Source organism: Staurois parvus, unplaced genomic scaffold (assembly GCF_062004578.1).
Source record: "Staurois parvus isolate SC_StPar_1 unplaced genomic scaffold, SC_StPar_1.0 ptg002327l, whole genome shotgun sequence".
NCBI classification, from domain to species: Eukaryota; Metazoa; Chordata; class Amphibia; order Anura; family Ranidae; genus Staurois; species Staurois parvus.
In genome coordinates, this window is record NW_028320123.1 from 169,617 (window position 1) to 192,328 (window position 22,712).

The 22,712-nt window shown below is 63.7% G+C and overlaps 1 protein-coding gene across 1 annotated transcript in view; it reads left to right on the top strand.

Moving 5' to 3' along the window:
* LOC149431250 (matrix metalloproteinase-21-like) overlaps positions 1-22,712 on the top strand; it is a 61,152-nt gene that overhangs the window by 16,333 nt on the left and 22,107 nt on the right. The window lies entirely within an intron of this gene.

Consider the following 22,712-nt stretch of genomic DNA (forward strand, 5'->3'; position numbering starts at 1 on the left):
CGCAGAGACAGGTGAGAGACTGCTGGGGGGCTACGAGACACCGCACAGACAGGTGAGAGACTGCTGGGGCGCTACGAGACACCGCAGAGACAGGTGAGAGACTGCTGGGGGGGGCTACGAGACACCGCAGAGACAGGTGAGAGACTGCTGGGGGGCTACGAGACACCGCAGAGACAGGTGAGAGACTGCTGGGGGGCTACGAGACACCGCAGAGACAGGTGAGAGACTGCTGGGGGGGCTACGAGACACCGCAGAGACAGGTGAGAGACTGCTGGGGGGCTATGAGACACCGCAGAGACAGGTGAGCGACTGCTGGGGGAGCTACGAGACACCGCAGAGACAGGTGAGAGACTGCTGGGGGGGCTACGAGACACCGCAGAGACAGGTGAGAGACTGCTGGGGGGGCTACGAGACACCGCAGAGACAGGTGAGAGACTGCTGGGGGGCTACGAGACACCGCAGAGACAGGTGAGAGACTGCTGGGGCGCTACGAGACACCGCAGAGACAGGTGAGAGACTGCTGGGGGGCTACGAGACACCGCAGAGACAGGTGAGAGACTGCTGGGGGGGCAGCAGTCTCACCTGGGGGGGGCTACGAGACACCGCAGAGACAGGTGAGAGACTGCTGGGGCGCTACGAGACACCGCAGAGACAGGTGAGAGACTGCTGGGGGGCTACGAGACACCGCAGAGACAGGTGAGAGACTGCTGGGGGGGCAGCAGTCTCACCTGGGGGGGGCTACGAGACACCGCAGAGACAGGTGAGAGACTGCTGGGGGGCTACGAGACACCGCAGAGACAGGTGAGAGACTGCTGGGGGGCTACGAGACACCGCAGAGACAGGTGAGGGACTGCTGGGGGGGCTACGAGACACCGCAGAGACAGGTGAGACTGCTGGGGGGCTACGAGACACCGCAGAGACAGGTGAGGGACTGCTGGGGGGGCTACGAGACACCGCAGAGACAGGTGAGGGACTGCTGGGGGGCTACGAGACACCGCAGAGACAGGTGAGAGACTGCTGGGGGGCTACGAGACACCGCAGAGACAGGTGAGAGACTGCTGGGGGGGTACGAGACAACGCAGAGACAGGTGAGAGACTGCTGGGGGGCTACGAGACACCGCAGAGACAGGGGAGGGACTGCTGGGGGACTATGAGACACCGCAGAGATAGGTGAGAGACTGCTGGGGGGGGCTACGAGACACCGCAGAGACAGGTGAGAGACTGCTGGGGGGCTACGAAACACCGCAGAGACAGGTGAGACTGCTGGGGGGCTACGAGACACCTCAGAGACATGTGAGAGACTGCTGGGGGGCTACGAGACACCGCAGAGACAGGTGAGAGACTGCTGGGGGGGCTACGAGACACCGCAGAGACAGGTGAGAGACTGCTGGGGGGGCTACGAGACACCTCAGAGACAGGTGAGAGACTGCTGGGGGGCTATGAGACACCGCAGAGACAGGTGAGCGACTGCTGGGGGAGCTACGAGACACCGCAGAGACAGGTGAGAGACTGCTGGGGGGGCTACGAGACACCGCAGAGACAGGTGAGAGACTGCTGGGGGGGCTACGAGACACCGCAGAGACAGGTGAGACTGCTGGGGGGCTACGAGACACCGCAGAGACAGGTGAGGGACTGCTGGGGGGGCTACGAGACACCGCAGAGACAGGTGAGGGACTGCTGGGGGGCTACGAGACACCGCAGAGACAGGTGAGAGACTGCTGGGGGGCTACGAGACACCGCAGAGACAGGTGAGAGACTGCTTGGGGGGCTACGAGACACCGCAGAGACAGGTGAGAGACTGCTGGGGGGGCTACGAGACAACGCAGAGACAGGTGAGAGACTGCTGGGGGGCTACGAGACACCGCAGAGACAGGTGAGGGACTGCTGGGGGACTATGAGACACCGCAGAGATAGGTGAGAGACTGCTGGGGGGGGCTACGAGACACCGCAGAGACAGGTGAGAGACTGCTGGGGGGCTACGAGACACCGCAGAGACAGGTGAGAGACTGCTGGGGGGCTACGAGACACCGCAGAGACAGGTGAGAGACTGCTGGGGGGGCTACGAGACACCGCAGAGACAGGTGAGAGACTGCTGGGGGGCTATGAGACACCGCAGAGACAGGTGAGCGACTGCTGGGGGAGCTACGAGACACCGCAGAGACAGGTGAGAGACTGCTGGGGGGGCTACGAGACACCGCAGAGACAGGTGAGAGACTGCTGGGGGGGCTACGAGACACCGCAGAGACAGGTGAGAGACTGCTGGGGGGCTACGAGACACCGCACAGACAGGTGAGAGACTGCTGGGGCGCTACGAGACACCGCAGAGACAGGTGAGAGACTGCTGGGGGGGGCTACGAGACACCGCAGAGACAGGTGAGAGACTGCTGGGGGGCTACGAGACACCGCAGAGACAGGTGAGAGACTGCTGGGGGGCTACGAGACACCGCAGAGACAGGTGAGAGACTGCTGGGGGGGCTACGAGACACCGCAGAGACAGGTGAGAGACTGCTGGGGGGCTATGAGACACCGCAGAGACAGGTGAGCGACTGCTGGGGGAGCTACGAGACACCGCAGAGACAGGTGAGAGACTGCTGGGGGGGCTACGAGACACCGCAGAGACAGGTGAGAGACTGCTGGGGGGGCTACGAGACACCGCAGAGACAGGTGAGAGACTGCTGGGGGGCTACGAGACACCGCAGAGACAGGTGAGAGACTGCTGGGGCGCTACGAGACACCGCAGAGACAGGTGAGAGACTGCTGGGGGGCTACGAGACACCGCAGAGACAGGTGAGAGACTGCTGGGGGGGCAGCAGTCTCACCTGGGGGGGGCTACGAGACACCGCAGAGACAGGTGAGAGACTGCTGGGGGGCTACGAGACACCGCAGAGACAGGGCAGAGACTGCTGGGGGGGCTACGAGACACCGTAGAGAAAGGTGAGGGACTGCTGGGGGGCTACGAGACACCGCAGAGACAGGTGAGAGACTACTGGGGGACTACGAGACACCGCAGAGACAGGTGAGAGACTGCTGGGGGGGCTACGAGACACCGCAGAGACAGGTGAGAGACTGCTGGGGGGGCTACGAGACACCGCAGAGACAGGTGAGAGACTGCTGGGGGGGCTATGAGACACCGCAGAGACAGGTGAGACTGCTGGGGGGCTACGACCACCGCAGAGACAGGTGAGAGACTGCTGGGGGGCTACGAGACACCGCAGAGACAGGTGAGAGACTGCTGGGGGGCTACGAGACACCGCAGAGACAGGTGAGCGACTGCTGGGGGGGCTACGAGACACCGCAGAGACAGGTGAGAGACTGCTGGGGGGCTACGAGACACCGCAGAGACAGGTGAGAGACTGCTGGGGGGGCTACGAGACACCGCAGAGACAGGTGAGAGACTGCTGGGGGGCTACGAGACACCGCAGAGACAGGTGAGAGACTGCTGGGGGGCTACGAGACACCGCAGAGACAGGTGAGAGACTGCTGGGGGGGCTACGAGACACCGCAGAGACAGGTGAGAGACTGCTGGGGGGGCTACGAGACACCGCAGAGACAGGTGAGAGACTGCTGGGGGGCTACGAGACACCGCAGAGACAGGTGAGAGACTGCTGGGGGGCTACGAGACACCGCAGAGACAGGTGAGAGGCTGCTGGGGGGCTACGAGACACCGCAGAGACAGGTGAGAGACTGCTGGGGGGGCTACGAAACACCGCAGAGACAGGTGAGAGGCTGCTGGGGGGCTATGAGACACCGCAGCGACAGGTGAGAGACTGCTGGGGGGGCTACGAGACACCGCAGAGACAGGTGAGAGACTGCTGGGGGGGCTACGAGACACCGCAGAGACAGGGCAGAGACTGCTGGGGGGGGGCTACGAGACACCGCAGAGACAGGTGAGACTGCTTGGGGGGCTACGAGACACCGCAGAGACAGGTGAGAGACTGCTGGGGGGGGGCTACGAGACACCGCAGAGACAGGTGAGAGACTGCTGGGGGGCTACGAGACACCACAGAGACAGGTGGGAGACTGCTGGGGGCTACGAGACACCGCAGAGACAGGTGAGAGACTGCTGGGAGGGCTACGAGACACCGCAGAGACAGGTGAGAGACTGCTGGGGGGCTACGAGACACCGCAGAGACAGGTGAGACTGCTGGGGGGGCTACGAGACACCTCAGAGACAGGTGAGAGACTGCTGGGGGGCTACGAGACACCGCAGAGACAGGTGAGACTGCTGGGGGGCTACGAGACACCGCAGAGACAGGTGAGAGACTGCTGGGGGGCTACGAGACACCGCAGAGACAGGTGAGAGACTGCTGGGGGGCTACGAGACACCGCAGAGACAGGTGAGGGACTGCTGGGGGGGCTACGAGACACCGCAGAGACAGGTGAGACTGCTGGGGGGCTACGAGACACCGCAGAGACAGGTGAGGGACTGCTGGGGGGGCTACGAGACACCGCAGAGACAGGTGAGGGACTGCTGGGGGGCTACGAGACACCGCAGAGACAGGTGAGAGACTGCTGGGGGGCTACGAGACACCGCAGAGACAGGTGAGAGACTGCTGGGGGGGCTACGAGACAACGCAGAGACAGGTGAGAGACTGCTGGGGGGCTACGAGACACCGCAGAGACAGGGGAGGGACTGCTGGGGGACTATGAGACACCGCAGAGATAGGTGAGAGACTGCTGGGGGGGGCTACGAGACACCGCAGAGACAGGTGAGAGACTGCTGGGGGGCTACGAAACACCGCAGAGACAGGTGAGACTGCTGGGGGGCTACGAGACACCTCAGAGACATGTGAGAGACTGCTGGGGGGCTACGAGACACCGCAGAGACAGGTGAGAGACTGCTGGGGGGGCTACGAGACACCGCAGAGACAGGTGAGAGACTGCTGGGGGGGCTACGAGACACCTCAGAGACAGGTGAGAGACTGCTGGGGGGCTATGAGACACCGCAGAGACAGGTGAGCGACTGCTGGGGGAGCTACGAGACACCGCAGAGACAGGTGAGAGACTGCTGGGGGGGCTACGAGACACCGCAGAGACAGGTGAGAGACTGCTGGGGGGGCTACGAGACACCGCAGAGACAGGTGAGACTGCTGGGGGGCTACGAGACACCGCAGAGACAGGTGAGGGACTGCTGGGGGGGCTACGAGACACCGCAGAGACAGGTGAGGGACTGCTGGGGGGCTACGAGACACCGCAGAGACAGGTGAGAGACTGCTGGGGGGCTACGAGACACCGCAGAGACAGGTGAGAGACTGCTTGGGGGGCTACGAGACACCGCAGAGACAGGTGAGAGACTGCTGGGGGGGCTACGAGACAACGCAGAGACAGGTGAGAGACTGCTGGGGGGCTACGAGACACCGCAGAGACAGGTGAGGGACTGCTGGGGGACTATGAGACACCGCAGAGATAGGTGAGAGACTGCTGGGGGGGGCTACGAGACACCGCAGAGACAGGTGAGAGACTGCTGGGGGGCTACGAGACACCGCAGAGACAGGTGAGAGACTGCTGGGGGGCTACGAGACACCGCAGAGACAGGTGAGAGACTGCTGGGGGGGCTACGAGACACCGCAGAGACAGGTGAGAGACTGCTGGGGGGCTATGAGACACCGCAGAGACAGGTGAGCGACTGCTGGGGGAGCTACGAGACACCGCAGAGACAGGTGAGAGACTGCTGGGGGGGCTACGAGACACCGCAGAGACAGGTGAGAGACTGCTGGGGGGGCTACGAGACACCGCAGAGACAGGTGAGAGACTGCTGGGGGGCTACGAGACACCGCACAGACAGGTGAGAGACTGCTGGGGCGCTACGAGACACCGCAGAGACAGGTGAGAGACTGCTGGGGGGGGCTACGAGACACCGCAGAGACAGGTGAGAGACTGCTGGGGGGCTACGAGACACCGCAGAGACAGGTGAGAGACTGCTGGGGGGCTACGAGACACCGCAGAGACAGGTGAGAGACTGCTGGGGGGGCTACGAGACACCGCAGAGACAGGTGAGAGACTGCTGGGGGGCTATGAGACACCGCAGAGACAGGTGAGCGACTGCTGGGGGAGCTACGAGACACCGCAGAGACAGGTGAGAGACTGCTGGGGGGGCTACGAGACACCGCAGAGACAGGTGAGAGACTGCTGGGGGGGCTACGAGACACCGCAGAGACAGGTGAGAGACTGCTGGGGGGCTACGAGACACCGCAGAGACAGGTGAGAGACTGCTGGGGCGCTACGAGACACCGCAGAGACAGGTGAGAGACTGCTGGGGGGCTACGAGACACCGCAGAGACAGGTGAGAGACTGCTGGGGGGGCAGCAGTCTCACCTGGGGGGGGCTACGAGACACCGCAGAGACAGGTGAGAGACTGCTGGGGCGCTACGAGACACCGCAGAGACAGGTGAGAGACTGCTGGGGGGCTACGAGACACCGCAGAGACAGGTGAGAGACTGCTGGGGGGGCAGCAGTCTCACCTGGGGGGGGCTACGAGACACCGCAGAGACAGGTGAGAGACTGCTGGGGGGCTACGAGACACCGCAGAGACAGGTGAGAGACTGCTGGGGGGCTACGAGACACCGCAGAGACAGGTGAGGGACTGCTGGGGGGGCTACGAGACACCGCAGAGACAGGTGAGACTGCTGGGGGGCTACGAGACACCGCAGAGACAGGTGAGGGACTGCTGGGGGGGCTACGAGACACCGCAGAGACAGGTGAGAGACTGCTGGGGGGCTACGAGACACCGCAGAGACAGGTCAGAGACTGCTGGGGGGCTACGAGACACCGCAGAGACAGGTGAGAGACTGCTGGGGGGGCTACGAGACAACGCAGAGACAGGTGAGAGACTGCTGGGGGGCTACGAGACACCGCAGAGACAGGGGAGGGACTGCTGGGGGACTATGAGACACCGCAGAGATAGGTGAGAGACTGCTGGGGGGGGCTACGAGACACCGCAGAGACAGGTGAGAGACTGCTGGGGGGCTACGAAACACCGCAGAGACAGGTGAGACTGCTGGGGGGCTACGAGACACCTCAGAGACATGTGAGAGACTGCTGGGGGGCTACGAGACACCGCAGAGACAGGTGAGAGACTGCTGGGGGGGCTACGAGACACCGCAGAGACAGGTGAGAGACTGCTGGGGGGGCTACGAGACACCTCAGAGACAGGTGAGAGACTGCTGGGGGGCTATGAGACACCGCAGAGACAGGTGAGCGACTGCTGGGGGAGCTACGAGACACCGCAGAGACAGGTGAGAGACTGCTGGGGGGGCTACGAGACACCGCAGAGACAGGTGAGAGACTGCTGGGGGGGCTACGAGACACCGCAGAGACAGGTGAGACTGCTGGGGGGCTACGAGACACCGCAGAGACAGGTGAGGGACTGCTGGGGGGGCTACGAGACACCGCAGAGACAGGTGAGGGACTGCTGGGGGGCTACGAGACACCGCAGAGACAGGTGAGAGACTGCTGGGGGGCTACGAGACACCGCAGAGACAGGTGAGAGACTGCTTGGGGGGCTACGAGACACCGCAGAGACAGGTGAGAGACTGCTGGGGGGGCTACGAGACAACGCAGAGACAGGTGAGAGACTGCTGGGGGGGCTACGAGACACCGCAGAGACAGGTGAGAGACTGCTGGGGGGGCTACGAGACACCGCAGAGACAGGTGAGAGACTGCTGGGGGGGCTACGAGACACCGCAGAGACAGGTGAGAGACTGCTGGGGGGCTACGAGACACCGCAGAGACAGGTGAGAGACTGCTGGGGGGCTACGAGACACCGCAGAGACAGGTGAGAGACTGCTGGGGGGGCTACGAGACACCGCAGAGACAGGTGAGAGACTGCTGGGGGGCTATGAGACACCGCAGAGACAGGTGAGCGACTGCTGGGGGAGCTACGAGACACCGCAGAGACAGGTGAGAGACTGCTGGGGGGGCTACGAGACACCGCAGAGACAGGTGAGAGACTGCTGGGGGGGCTACGAGACACCGCAGAGACAGGTGAGAGACTGCTGGGGGGCTACGAGACACCGCACAGACAGGTGAGAGACTGCTGGGGCGCTACGAGACACCGCAGAGACAGGTGAGAGACTGCTGGGGGGGGCTACGAGACACCGCAGAGACAGGTGAGAGACTGCTGGGGGGCTACGAGACACCGCAGAGACAGGTGAGAGACTGCTGGGGGGCTACGAGACACCGCAGAGACAGGTGAGAGACTGCTGGGGGGGCTACGAGACACCGCAGAGACAGGTGAGAGACTGCTGGGGGGCTATGAGACACCGCAGAGACAGGTGAGCGACTGCTGGGGGAGCTACGAGACACCGCAGAGACAGGTGAGAGACTGCTGGGGGGGCTACGAGACACCGCAGAGACAGGTGAGAGACTGCTGGGGGGGCTACGAGACACCGCAGAGACAGGTGAGAGACTGCTGGGGGGCTACGAGACACCGCAGAGACAGGTGAGAGACTGCTGGGGCGCTACGAGACACCGCAGAGACAGGTGAGAGACTGCTGGGGGGCTACGAGACACCGCAGAGACAGGTGAGAGACTGCTGGGGGGGCAGCAGTCTCACCTGGGGGGGGCTACGAGACACCGCAGAGACAGGTGAGAGACTGCTGGGGCGCTACGAGACACCGCAGAGACAGGTGAGAGACTGCTGGGGGGCTACGAGACACCGCAGAGACAGGTGAGAGACTGCTGGGGGGGCAGCAGTCTCACCTGGGGGGGGCTACGAGACACCGCAGAGACAGGTGAGAGACTGCTGGGGGGCTACGAGACACCGCAGAGACAGGTGAGAGACTGCTGGGGGGCTACGAGACACCGCAGAGACAGGTGAGGGACTGCTGGGGGGGCTACGAGACACCGCAGAGACAGGTGAGACTGCTGGGGGGCTACGAGACACCGCAGAGACAGGTGAGGGACTGCTGGGGGGGCTACGAGACACCGCAGAGACAGGTGAGGGACTGCTGGGGGGCTACGAGACACCGCAGAGACAGGTGAGAGACTGCTGGGGGGCTACGAGACACCGCAGAGACAGGTGAGAGACTGCTGGGGGGGTACGAGACAACGCAGAGACAGGTGAGAGACTGCTGGGGGGCTACGAGACACCGCAGAGACAGGGGAGGGACTGCTGGGGGACTATGAGACACCGCAGAGATAGGTGAGAGACTGCTGGGGGGGGCTACGAGACACCGCAGAGACAGGTGAGAGACTGCTGGGGGGCTACGAAACACCGCAGAGACAGGTGAGACTGCTGGGGGGCTACGAGACACCTCAGAGACATGTGAGAGACTGCTGGGGGGCTACGAGACACCGCAGAGACAGGTGAGAGACTGCTGGGGGGGCTACGAGACACCGCAGAGACAGGTGAGAGACTGCTGGGGGGGCTACGAGACACCTCAGAGACAGGTGAGAGACTGCTGGGGGGCTATGAGACACCGCAGAGACAGGTGAGCGACTGCTGGGGGAGCTACGAGACACCGCAGAGACAGGTGAGAGACTGCTGGGGGGGCTACGAGACACCGCAGAGACAGGTGAGAGACTGCTGGGGGGGCTACGAGACACCGCAGAGACAGGTGAGACTGCTGGGGGGCTACGAGACACCGCAGAGACAGGTGAGGGACTGCTGGGGGGGCTACGAGACACCGCAGAGACAGGTGAGGGACTGCTGGGGGGCTACGAGACACCGCAGAGACAGGTGAGAGACTGCTGGGGGGCTACGAGACACCGCAGAGACAGGTGAGAGACTGCTTGGGGGGCTACGAGACACCGCAGAGACAGGTGAGAGACTGCTGGGGGGGCTACGAGACAACGCAGAGACAGGTGAGAGACTGCTGGGGGGCTACGAGACACCGCAGAGACAGGTGAGGGACTGCTGGGGGACTATGAGACACCGCAGAGATAGGTGAGAGACTGCTGGGGGGGGCTACGAGACACCGCAGAGACAGGTGAGAGACTGCTGGGGGGCTACGAGACACCGCAGAGACAGGTGAGAGACTGCTGGGGGGCTACGAGACACCGCAGAGACAGGTGAGAGACTGCTGGGGGGGCTACGAGACACCGCAGAGACAGGTGAGAGACTGCTGGGGGGCTATGAGACACCGCAGAGACAGGTGAGCGACTGCTGGGGGAGCTACGAGACACCGCAGAGACAGGTGAGAGACTGCTGGGGGGGCTACGAGACACCGCAGAGACAGGTGAGAGACTGCTGGGGGGGCTACGAGACACCGCAGAGACAGGTGAGAGACTGCTGGGGGGCTACGAGACACCGCACAGACAGGTGAGAGACTGCTGGGGCGCTACGAGACACCGCAGAGACAGGTGAGAGACTGCTGGGGGGGGCTACGAGACACCGCAGAGACAGGTGAGAGACTGCTGGGGGGCTACGAGACACCGCAGAGACAGGTGAGAGACTGCTGGGGGGCTACGAGACACCGCAGAGACAGGTGAGAGACTGCTGGGGGGGCTACGAGACACCGCAGAGACAGGTGAGAGACTGCTGGGGGGCTATGAGACACCGCAGAGACAGGTGAGCGACTGCTGGGGGAGCTACGAGACACCGCAGAGACAGGTGAGAGACTGCTGGGGGGGCTACGAGACACCGCAGAGACAGGTGAGAGACTGCTGGGGGGGCTACGAGACACCGCAGAGACAGGTGAGAGACTGCTGGGGGGCTACGAGACACCGCAGAGACAGGTGAGAGACTGCTGGGGCGCTACGAGACACCGCAGAGACAGGTGAGAGACTGCTGGGGGGCTACGAGACACCGCAGAGACAGGTGAGAGACTGCTGGGGGGGCAGCAGTCTCACCTGGGGGGGGCTACGAGACACCGCAGAGACAGGTGAGAGACTGCTGGGGGGCTACGAGACACCGCAGAGACAGGGCAGAGACTGCTGGGGGGGCTACGAGACACCGTAGAGAAAGGTGAGGGACTGCTGGGGGGCTACGAGACACCGCAGAGACAGGTGAGAGACTACTGGGGGACTACGAGACACCGCAGAGACAGGTGAGAGACTGCTGGGGGGGCTACGAGACACCGCAGAGACAGGTGAGAGACTGCTGGGGGGGCTACGAGACACCGCAGAGACAGGTGAGAGACTGCTGGGGGGGCTATGAGACACCGCAGAGACAGGTGAGACTGCTGGGGGGCTACGACCACCGCAGAGACAGGTGAGAGACTGCTGGGGGGCTACGAGACACCGCAGAGACAGGTGAGAGACTGCTGGGGGGCTACGAGACACCGCAGAGACAGGTGAGCGACTGCTGGGGGGGCTACGAGACACCGCAGAGACAGGTGAGAGACTGCTGGGGGGCTACGAGACACCGCAGAGACAGGTGAGAGACTGCTGGGGGGGCTACGAGACACCGCAGAGACAGGTGAGAGACTGCTGGGGGGCTACGAGACACCGCAGAGACAGGTGAGAGACTGCTGGGGGGCTACGAGACACCGCAGAGACAGGTGAGAGACTGCTGGGGGGGCTACGAGACACCGCAGAGACAGGTGAGAGACTGCTGGGGGGGCTACGAGACACCGCAGAGACAGGTGAGAGACTGCTGGGGGGCTACGAGACACCGCAGAGACAGGTGAGAGACTGCTGGGGGGCTACGAGACACCGCAGAGACAGGTGAGAGGCTGCTGGGGGGCTACGAGACACCGCAGAGACAGGTGAGAGACTGCTGGGGGGGCTACGAAACACCGCAGAGACAGGTGAGAGGCTGCTGGGGGGCTATGAGACACCGCAGCGACAGGTGAGAGACTGCTGGGGGGGCTACGAGACACCGCAGAGACAGGTGAGAGACTGCTGGGGGGGCTACGAGACACCGCAGAGACAGGGCAGAGACTGCTGGGGGGGGGCTACGAGACACCGCAGAGACAGGTGAGACTGCTTGGGGGGCTACGAGACACCGCAGAGACAGGTGAGAGACTGCTGGGGGGGGGCTACGAGACACCGCAGAGACAGGTGAGAGACTGCTGGGGGGCTACGAGACACCACAGAGACAGGTGGGAGACTGCTGGGGGCTACGAGACACCGCAGAGACAGGTGAGAGACTGCTGGGAGGGCTACGAGACACCGCAGAGACAGGTGAGAGACTGCTGGGGGGCTACGAGACACCGCAGAGACAGGTGAGACTGCTGGGGGGGCTACGAGACACCTCAGAGACAGGTGAGAGACTGCTGGGGGGCTACGAGACACCGCAGAGACAGGTGAGACTGCTGGGGGGCTACGAGACACCGCAGAGACAGGTGAGAGACTGCTGGGGGGCTACGAGACACCGCAGAGACAGGTGAGAGACTGCTGGGGGGCTACGAGACACCGCAGAGACAGGTGAGGGACTGCTGGGGGGGCTACGAGACACCGCAGAGACAGGTGAGACTGCTGGGGGGCTACGAGACACCGCAGAGACAGGTGAGGGACTGCTGGGGGGGCTACGAGACACCGCAGAGACAGGTGAGGGACTGCTGGGGGGCTACGAGACACCGCAGAGACAGGTGAGAGACTGCTGGGGGGCTACGAGACACCGCAGAGACAGGTGAGAGACTGCTGGGGGGGCTACGAGACAACGCAGAGACAGGTGAGAGACTGCTGGGGGGCTACGAGACACCGCAGAGACAGGGGAGGGACTGCTGGGGGACTATGAGACACCGCAGAGATAGGTGAGAGACTGCTGGGGGGGGCTACGAGACACCGCAGAGACAGGTGAGAGACTGCTGGGGGGCTACGAAACACCGCAGAGACAGGTGAGACTGCTGGGGGGCTACGAGACACCTCAGAGACATGTGAGAGACTGCTGGGGGGCTACGAGACACCGCAGAGACAGGTGAGAGACTGCTGGGGGGGCTACGAGACACCGCAGAGACAGGTGAGAGACTGCTGGGGGGGCTACGAGACACCTCAGAGACAGGTGAGAGACTGCTGGGGGGCTATGAGACACCGCAGAGACAGGTGAGCGACTGCTGGGGGAGCTACGAGACACCGCAGAGACAGGTGAGAGACTGCTGGGGGGGCTACGAGACACCGCAGAGACAGGTGAGAGACTGCTGGGGGGGCTACGAGACACCGCAGAGACAGGTGAGAGACTGCTGGGGGGGCTACGAGACACCGCAGAGACAGGTGAGAGACTGCTGGGGGGCTACGAGACACCGCACAGACAGGTGAGAGACTGCTGGGGCGCTACGAGACACCGCAGAGACAGGTGAGAGACTGCTGGGGGGGGCTACGAGACACCGCAGAGACAGGTGAGAGACTGCTGGGGGGCTACGAGACACCGCAGAGACAGGTGAGAGACTGCTGGGGGGCTACGAGACACCGCAGAGACAGGTGAGAGACTGCTGGGGGGGCTACGAGACACCGCAGAGACAGGTGAGAGACTGCTGGGGGGCTAGGAGACACCGCAGAGACAGGTGAGCGACTGCTGGGGGAGCTACGAGACACCGCAGAGACAGGTGAGAGACTGCTGGGGGGGCTACGAGACACCGCAGAGACAGGTGAGAGACTGCTGGGGGGGCTACGAGACACCGCAGAGACAGGTGAGAGACTGCTGGGGGGCTACGAGACACCGCAGAGACAGGTGAGAGACTGCTGGGGCGCTACGAGACACCGCAGAGACAGGTGAGAGACTGCTGGGGGGCTACGAGACACCGCAGAGACAGGTGAGAGACTGCTGGGGGGGCAGCAGTCTCACCTGGGGGGGGCTACGAGACACCGCAGAGACAGGTGAGAGACTGCTGGGGCGCTACGAGACACCGCAGAGACAGGTGAGAGACTGCTGGGGGGCTACGAGACACCGCAGAGACAGGTGAGAGACTGCTGGGGGGGCAGCAGTCTCACCTGGGGGGGGCTACGAGACACCGCAGAGACAGGTGAGAGACTGCTGGGGGGCTACGAGACACCGCAGAGACAGGTGAGAGACTGCTGGGGGGCTACGAGACACCGCAGAGACAGGTGAGGGACTGCTGGGGGGGCTACGAGACACCGCAGAGACAGGTGAGACTGCTGGGGGGCTACGAGACACCGCAGAGACAGGTGAGGGACTGCTGGGGGGGCTACGAGACACCGCAGAGACAGGTGAGGGACTGCTGGGGGGCTACGAGACACCGCAGAGACAGGTGAGAGACTGCTGGGGGGCTACGAGACACCGCAGAGACAGGTGAGAGACTGCTGGGGGGGCTACGAGACACCGCAGAGACAGGTGAGAGACTGCTGGGGGGGCTACGAGACACCGCAGAGACAGGTGAGAGACTGCTGGGGGGCTACGAGACACCGCAGAGACAGGGGAGGGACTGCTGGGGGACTATGAGACACCGCAGAGATAGGTGAGAGACTGCTGGGGGGGGCTACGAGACACCGCAGAGACAGGTGAGAGACTGCTGGGGGGCTACGAAACACCGCAGAGACAGGTGAGACTGCTGGGGGGCTACGAGACACCTCAGAGACATGTGAGAGACTGCTGGGGGGCTACGAGACACCGCAGAGACAGGTGAGAGACTGCTGGGGGGGCTACGAGACACCGCAGAGACAGGTGAGAGACTGCTGGGGGGGCTACGAGACACCTCAGAGACAGGTGAGAGACTGCTGGGGGGCTATGAGACACCGCAGAGACAGGTGAGCGACTGCTGGGGGAGCTACGAGACACCGCAGAGACAGGTGAGAGACTGCTGGGGGGGCTACGAGACACCGCAGAGACAGGTGAGAGACTGCTGGGGGGGCTACGAGACACCGCAGAGACAGGTGAGACTGCTGGGGGGCTACGAGACACCGCAGAGACAGGTGAGGGACTGCTGGGGGGGCTACGAGACACCGCAGAGACAGGTGAGGGACTGCTGGGGGGCTACGAGACACCGCAGAGACAGGTGAGAGACTGCTGGGGGGCTACGAGACACCGCAGAGACAGGTGAGAGACTGCTTGGGGGGCTACGAGACACCGCAGAGACAGGTGAGAGACTGCTGGGGGGGCTACGAGACAACGCAGAGACAGGTGAGAGACTGCTGGGGGGCTACGAGACACCGCAGAGACAGGTGAGGGACTGCTGGGGGACTATGAGACACCGCAGAGATAGGTGAGAGACTGCTGGGGGGGGCTACGAGACACCGCAGAGACAGGTGAGAGACTGCTGGGGGGCTACGAGACACCGCAGAGACAGGTGAGAGACTGCTGGGGGGCTACGAGACACCGCAGAGACAGGTGAGAGACTGCTGGGGGGGCTACGAGACACCGCAGAGACAGGTGAGAGACTGCTGGGGGGCTATGAGACACCGCAGAGACAGGTGAGCGACTGCTGGGGGAGCTACGAGACACCGCAGAGACAGGTGAGAGACTGCTGGGGGGGCTACGAGACACCGCAGAGACAGGTGAGAGACTGCTGGGGGGGCTACGAGACACCGCAGAGACAGGTGAGAGACTGCTGGGGGGCTACGAGACACCGCACAGACAGGTGAGAGACTGCTGGGGCGCTACGAGACACCGCAGAGACAGGTGAGAGACTGCTGGGGGGGGCTACGAGACACCGCAGAGACAGGTGAGAGACTGCTGGGGGGCTACGAGACACCGCAGAGACAGGTGAGAGACTGCTGGGGGGGCTACGAGACACCGCAGAGACAGGTGAGAGACTGCTGGGGGGCTATGAGACACCGCAGAGACAGGTGAGCGACTGCTGGGGGAGCTACGAGACACCGCAGAGACAGGTGAGAGACTGCTGGGGGGGCTACGAGACACCGCAGAGACAGGTGAGAGACTGCTGGGGGGGCTACGAGACACCGCAGAGACAGGTGAGAGACTGCTGGGGGGCTACGAGACACCGCAGAGACAGGTGAGAGACTGCTGGGGCGCTACGAGACACCGCAGAGACAGGTGAGAGACTGCTGGGGGGCTACGAGACACCGCAGAGACAGGTGAGAGACTGCTGGGGGGGCAGCAGTCTCACCTGGGGGGGGCTACGAGACACCGCAGAGACAGGTGAGAGACTGCTGGGGCGCTACGAGACACCGCAGAGACAGGTGAGAGACTGCTGGGGGGCTACGAGACACCGCAGAGACAGGTGAGAGACTGCTGGGGGGGCAGCAGTCTCACCTGGGGGGGGCTACGAGACACCGCAGAGACAGGTGAGAGACTGCTGGGGGGCTACGAGACACCGCAGAGACAGGTGAGAGACTGCTGGGGGGCTACGAGACACCGCAGAGACAGGTGAGGGACTGCTGGGGGGGCTACGAGACACCGCAGAGACAGGTGAGACTGCTGGGGGGCTACGAGACACCGCAGAGACAGGTGAGGGACTGCTGGGGGGGCTACGAGACACCGCAGAGACAGGTGAGGGACTGCTGGGGGGCTACGAGACACCGCAGAGACAGGTGAGAGACTGCTGGGGGGCTACGAGACACCGCAGAGACAGGTGAGAGACTGCTGGGGGGGTACGAGACAACGCAGAGACAGGTGAGAGACTGCTGGGGGGCTACGAGACACCGCAGAGACAGGGGAGGGACTGCTGGGGGACTATGAGACACCGCAGAGATAGGTGAGAGACTGCTGGGGGGGGCTACGAGACACCGCAGAGACAGGTGAGAGACTGCTGGGGGGCTACGAAACACCGCAGAGACAGGTGAGACTGCTGGGGGGCTACGAGACACCTCAGAGACATGTGAGAGACTGCTGGGGGGCTACGAGACACCGCAGAGACAGGTGAGAGACTGCTGGGGGGGCTACGAGACACCGCAGAGACAGGTGAGAGACTGCTGGGGGGGCTACGAGACACCTCAGAGACAGGTGAGAGACTGCTGGGGGGCTATGAGACACCGCAGAGACAGGTGAGCGACTGCTGGGGGAGCTACGAGACACCGCAGAGACAGGTGAGAGACTGCTGGGGGGGCTACGAGACACCGCAGAGACAGGTGAGAGACTGCTGGGGGGGCTACGAGACACCGCAGAGACAGGTGAGACTGCTGGGGGGCTACGAGACACCGCAGAGACAGGTGAGGGACTGCTGGGGGGGCTACGAGACACCGCAGAGACAGGTGAGGGACTGCTGGGGGGCTACGAGACACCGCAGAGACAGGTGAGAGACTGCTGGGGGGCTACGAGACACCGCAGAGACAGGTGAGAGACTGCTTGGGGGGCTACGAGACACCGCAGAGACAGGTGAGAGACTGCTGGGGGGGCTACGAGACAACGCAGAGACAGGTGAGAGACTGCTGGGGGGCTACGAGACACCGCAGAGACAGGTGAGGGACTGCTGGGGGACTATGAGACACCGCAGAGATAGGTGAGAGACTGCTGGGGGGGGCTACGAGACACCGCAGAGACAGGTGAGAGACTGCTGGGGGGCTACGAGACACCGCAGAGACAGGTGAGAGACTGCTGGGGGGCTACGAGACACCGCAGAGACAGGTGAGAGACTGCTGGGGGGGCTACGAGACACCGCAGAGACAGGTGAGAGACTGCTGGGGGGCTATGAGACACCGCAGAGACAGGTGAGCGACTGCTGGGGGAGCTACGAGACACCGCAGAGACAGGTGAGAGACTGCTGGGGGGGCTACGAGACACCGCAGAGACAGGTGAGAGACTGCTGGGGGGGCTACGAGACACCGCAGAGACAGGTGAGAGACTGCTGGGGGGCTACGAGACACCGCACAGACAGGTGAGAGACTGCTGGGGCGCTACGAGACACCGCAGAGACAGGTGAGAGACTGCTGGGGGGGGCTACGAGACACCGCAGAGACAGGTGAGAGACTGCTGGGGGGCTACGAGACACCGCAGAGACAGGTGAGAGACTGCTGGGGGGCTACGAGACACCGCAGAGACAGGTGAGAGACTGCTGGGGGGGCTACGAGACACCGCAGAGACAGGTGAGAGACTGCTGGGGGGCTATGAGACACCGCAGAGACAGGTGAGCGACTGCTGGGGGAGCTACGAGACACCGCAGAGACAGGTGAGAGACTGCTGGGGGGGCTACGAGACACCGCAGAGACAGGTGAGAGACTGCTGGGGGGGCTACGAGACACCGCAGAGACAGGTGAGAGACTGCTGGGGGGCTACGAGACACCGCAGAGACAGGTGAGAGACTGCTGGGGCGCTACGAGACACCGCAGAGACAGGTGAGAGACTGCTGGGGGGCTACGAGACACCGCAGAGACAGGTGAGAGACTGCTGGGGGGGCAGCAGTCTCACCTGGGGGGGGCTACGAGACACCGCAGAGACAGGTGAGAGACTGCTGGGGGGCTACGAGACACCGCAGAGACAGGGCAGAGACTGCTGGGGGGGCTACGAGACACCGTAGAGAAAGGTGAGGGACTGCTGGGGGGCTACGAGACACCGCAGAGACAGGTGAGAGACTACTGGGGGACTACGAGACACCGCAGAGACAGGTGAGAGACTGCTGGGGGGGCTACGAGACACCGCAGAGACAGGTGAGAGACTGCTGGGGGGGCTACGAGACACCGCAGAGACAGGTGAGAGACTGCTGGGGGGGCTATGAGACACCGCAGAGACAGGTGAGACTGCTGGGGGGCTACGACCACCGCAGAGACAGGTGAGAGACTGCTGGGGGGCTACGAGACACCGCAGAGACAGGTGAGAGACTGCTGGGGGGCTACGAGACACCGCAGAGACAGGTGAGCGACTGCTGGGGGGGCTACGAGACACCGCAGAGACAGGTGAGAGACTGCTGGGGGGCTACGAGACACCGCAGAGACAGGTGAGAGACTGCTGGGGGGGCTACGAGACACCGCAGAGACAGGTGAGAGACTGCTGGGGGGCTACGAGACACCGCAGAGACAGGTGAGAGACTGCTGGGGGGCTACGAGACACCGCAGAGACAGGTGAGAGACTGCTGGGGGGGCTACGAGACACCGCAGAGACAGGTGAGAGACTGCTGGGGGGGCTACGAGACACCGCAGAGACAGGTGAGAGACTGCTGGGGGGCTACGAGACACCGCAGAGACAGGTGAGAGACTGCTGGGGGGCTACGAGACACCGCAGAGACAGGTGAGAGGCTGCTGGGGGGCTACGAGACACCGCAGAGACAGGTGAGAGACTGCTGGGGGGGCTACGAAACACCGCAGAGACAGGTGAGAGGCTGCTGGGGGGCTATGAGACACCGCAGCGACAGGTGAGAGACTGCTGGGGGGGCTACGAGACACCGCAGAGACAGGTGAGAGACTGCTGGGGGGGCTACGAGACACCGCAGAGACAGGGCAGAGACTGCTGGGGGGGGGCTACGAGACACCGCAGAGACAGGTGAGACTGCTTGGGGGGCTACGAGACACCGCAGAGACAGGTGAGAGACTGCTGGGGGGGGGCTACGAGACACCGCAGAGACAGGTGAGAGACTGCTGGGGGGCTACGAGACACCACAGAGACAGGTGGGAGACTGCTGGGGGCTACGAGACACCGCAGAGACAGGTGAGAGACTGCTGGGAGGGCTACGAGACACCGCAGAGACAGGTGAGAGACTGCTGGGGGGCTACGAGACACCGCAGAGACAGGTGAGACTGCTGGGGGGGCTACGAGACACCTCAGAGACAGGTGAGAGACTGCTGGGGGGCTACGAGACACCGCAGAGACAGGTGAGACTGCTGGGGGGCTACGAGACACCGCAGAGACAGGTGAGAGACTGCTGGGGGGCTACGAGACACCGCAGAGACAGGTGAGAGACTGCTGGGGGGCTACGAGACACCGCAGAGACAGGTGAGGGACTGCTGGGGGGGCTACGAGACACCGCAGAGACAGGTGAGACTGCTGGGGGGCTACGAGACACCGCAGAGACAGGTGAGGGACTGCTGGGGGGGCTACGAGACACCGCAGAGACAGGTGAGGGACTGCTGGGGGGCTACGAGACACCGCAGAGACAGGTGAGAGACTGCTGGGGGGCTACGAGACACCGCAGAGACAGGTGAGAGACTGCTGGGGGGGCTACGAGACAACGCAGAGACAGGTGAGAGACTGCTGGGGGGCTACGAGACACCGCAGAGACAGGGGAGGGACTGCTGGGGGACTATGAGACACCGCAGAGATAGGTGAGAGACTGCTGGGGGGGGCTACGAGACACCGCAGAGACAGGTGAGAGACTGCTGGGGGGCTACGAAACACCGCAGAGACAGGTGAGACTGCTGGGGGGCTACGAGACACCTCAGAGACATGTGAGAGACTGCTGGGGGGCTACGAGACACCGCAGAGACAGGTGAGAGACTGCTGGGGGGGCTACGAGACACCGCAGAGACAGGTGAGAGACTGCTGGGGGGGCTACGAGACACCTCAGAGACAGGTGAGAGACTGCTGGGGGGCTATGAGACACCGCAGAGACAGGTGAGCGACTGCTGGGGGAGCTACGAGACACCGCAGAGACAGGTGAGAGACTGCTGGGGGGGCTACGAGACACCGCAGAGACAGGTGAGAGACTGCTGGGGGGGCTACGAGACACCGCAGAGACAGGTGAGAGACTGCTGGGGGGGCTACGAGACACCGCAGAGACAGGTGAGAGACTGCTGGGGGGCTACGAGACACCGCACAGACAGGTGAGAGACTGCTGGGGCGCTACGAGACACCGCAGAGACAGGTGAGAGACTGCTGGGGGGGGCTACGAGACACCGCAGAGACAGGTGAGAGACTGCTGGGGGGCTACGAGACACCGCAGAGACAGGTGAGAGACTGCTGGGGGGCTACGAGACACCGCAGAGACAGGTGAGAGACTGCTGGGGGGGCTACGAGACACCGCAGAGACAGGTGAGAGACTGCTGGGGGGCTAGGAGACACCGCAGAGACAGGTGAGCGACTGCTGGGGGAGCTACGAGACACCGCAGAGACAGGTGAGAGACTGCTGGGGGGGCTACGAGACACCGCAGAGACAGGTGAGAGACTGCTGGGGGGGCTACGAGACACCGCAGAGACAGGTGAGAGACTGCTGGGGGGCTACGAGACACCGCAGAGACAGGTGAGAGACTGCTGGGGCGCTACGAGACACCGCAGAGACAGGTGAGAGACTGCTGGGGGGCTACGAGACACCGCAGAGACAGGTGAGAGACTGCTGGGGGGGCAGCAGTCTCACCTGGGGGGGGCTACGAGACACCGCAGAGACAGGTGAGAGACTGCTGGGGCGCTACGAGACACCGCAGAGACAGGTGAGAGACTGCTGGGGGGCTACGAGACACCGCAGAGACAGGTGAGAGACTGCTGGGGGGGCAGCAGTCTCACCTGGGGGGGGCTACGAGACACCGCAGAGACAGGTGAGAGACTGCTGGGGGGCTACGAGACACCGCAGAGACAGGTGAGAGACTGCTGGGGGGCTACGAGACACCGCAGAGACAGGTGAGGGACTGCTGGGGGGGCTACGAGACACCGCAGAGACAGGTGAGACTGCTGGGGGGCTACGAGACACCGCAGAGACAGGTGAGGGACTGCTGGGGGGGCTACGAGACACCGCAGAGACAGGTGAGGGACTGCTGGGGGGCTACGAGACACCGCAGAGACAGGTGAGAGACTGCTGGGGGGCTACGAGACACCGCAGAGACAGGTGAGAGACTGCTGGGGGGGCTACGAGACACCGCAGAGACAGGTGAGAGACTGCTGGGGGGGCTACGAGACACCGCAGAGACAGGTGAGAGACTGCTGGGGGGCTACGAGACACCGCAGAGACAGGGGAGGGACTGCTGGGGGACTATGAGACACCGCAGAGATAGGTGAGAGACTGCTGGGGGGGGCTACGAGACACCGCAGAGACAGGTGAGAGACTGCTGGGGGGCTACGAAACACCGCAGAGACAGGTGAGACTGCTGGGGGGCTACGAGACACCTCAGAGACATGTGAGAGACTGCTGGGGGGCTACGAGACACCGCAGAGACAGGTGAGAGACTGCTGGGGGGGCTACGAGACACCGCAGAGACAGGTGAGAGACTGCTGGGGGGGCTACGAGACACCTCAGAGACAGGTGAGAGACTGCTGGGGGGCTATGAGACACCGCAGAGACAGGTGAGCGACTGCTGGGGGAGCTACGAGACACCGCAGAGACAGGTGAGAGACTGCTGGGGGGGCTACGAGACACCGCAGAGACAGGTGAGAGACTGCTGGGGGGGCTACGAGACACCGCAGAGACAGGTGAGACTGCTGGGGGGCTACGAGACACCGCAGAGACAGGTGAGGGACTGCTGGGGGGGCTACGAGACACCGCAGAGACAGGTGAGGGACTGCTGGGGGGCTACGAGACACCGCAGAGACAGGTGAGAGACTGCTGGGGGGCTACGAGACACCGCAGAGACAGGTGAGAGACTGCTTGGGGGGCTACGAGACACCGCAGAGACAGGTGAGAGACTGCTGGGGGGGCTACGAGACAACGCAGAGACAGGTGAGAGACTGCTGGGGGGCTACGAGACACCGCAGAGACAGGTGAGGGACTGCTGGGGGACTATGAGACACCGCAGAGATAGGTGAGAGACTGCTGGGGGGGGCTACGAGACACCGCAGAGACAGGTGAGAGACTGCTGGGGGGCTACGAGACACCGCAGAGACAGGTGAGAGACTGCTGGGGGGCTACGAGACACCGCAGAGACAGGTGAGAGACTGCTGGGGGGGCTACGAGACACCGCAGAGACAGGTGAGAGACTGCTGGGGGGCTATGAGACACCGCAGAGACAGGTGAGCGACTGCTGGGGGAGCTACGAGACACCGCAGAGACAGGTGAGAGACTGCTGGGGGGGCTACGAGACACCGCAGAGACAGGTGAGAGACTGCTGGGGGGGCTACGAGA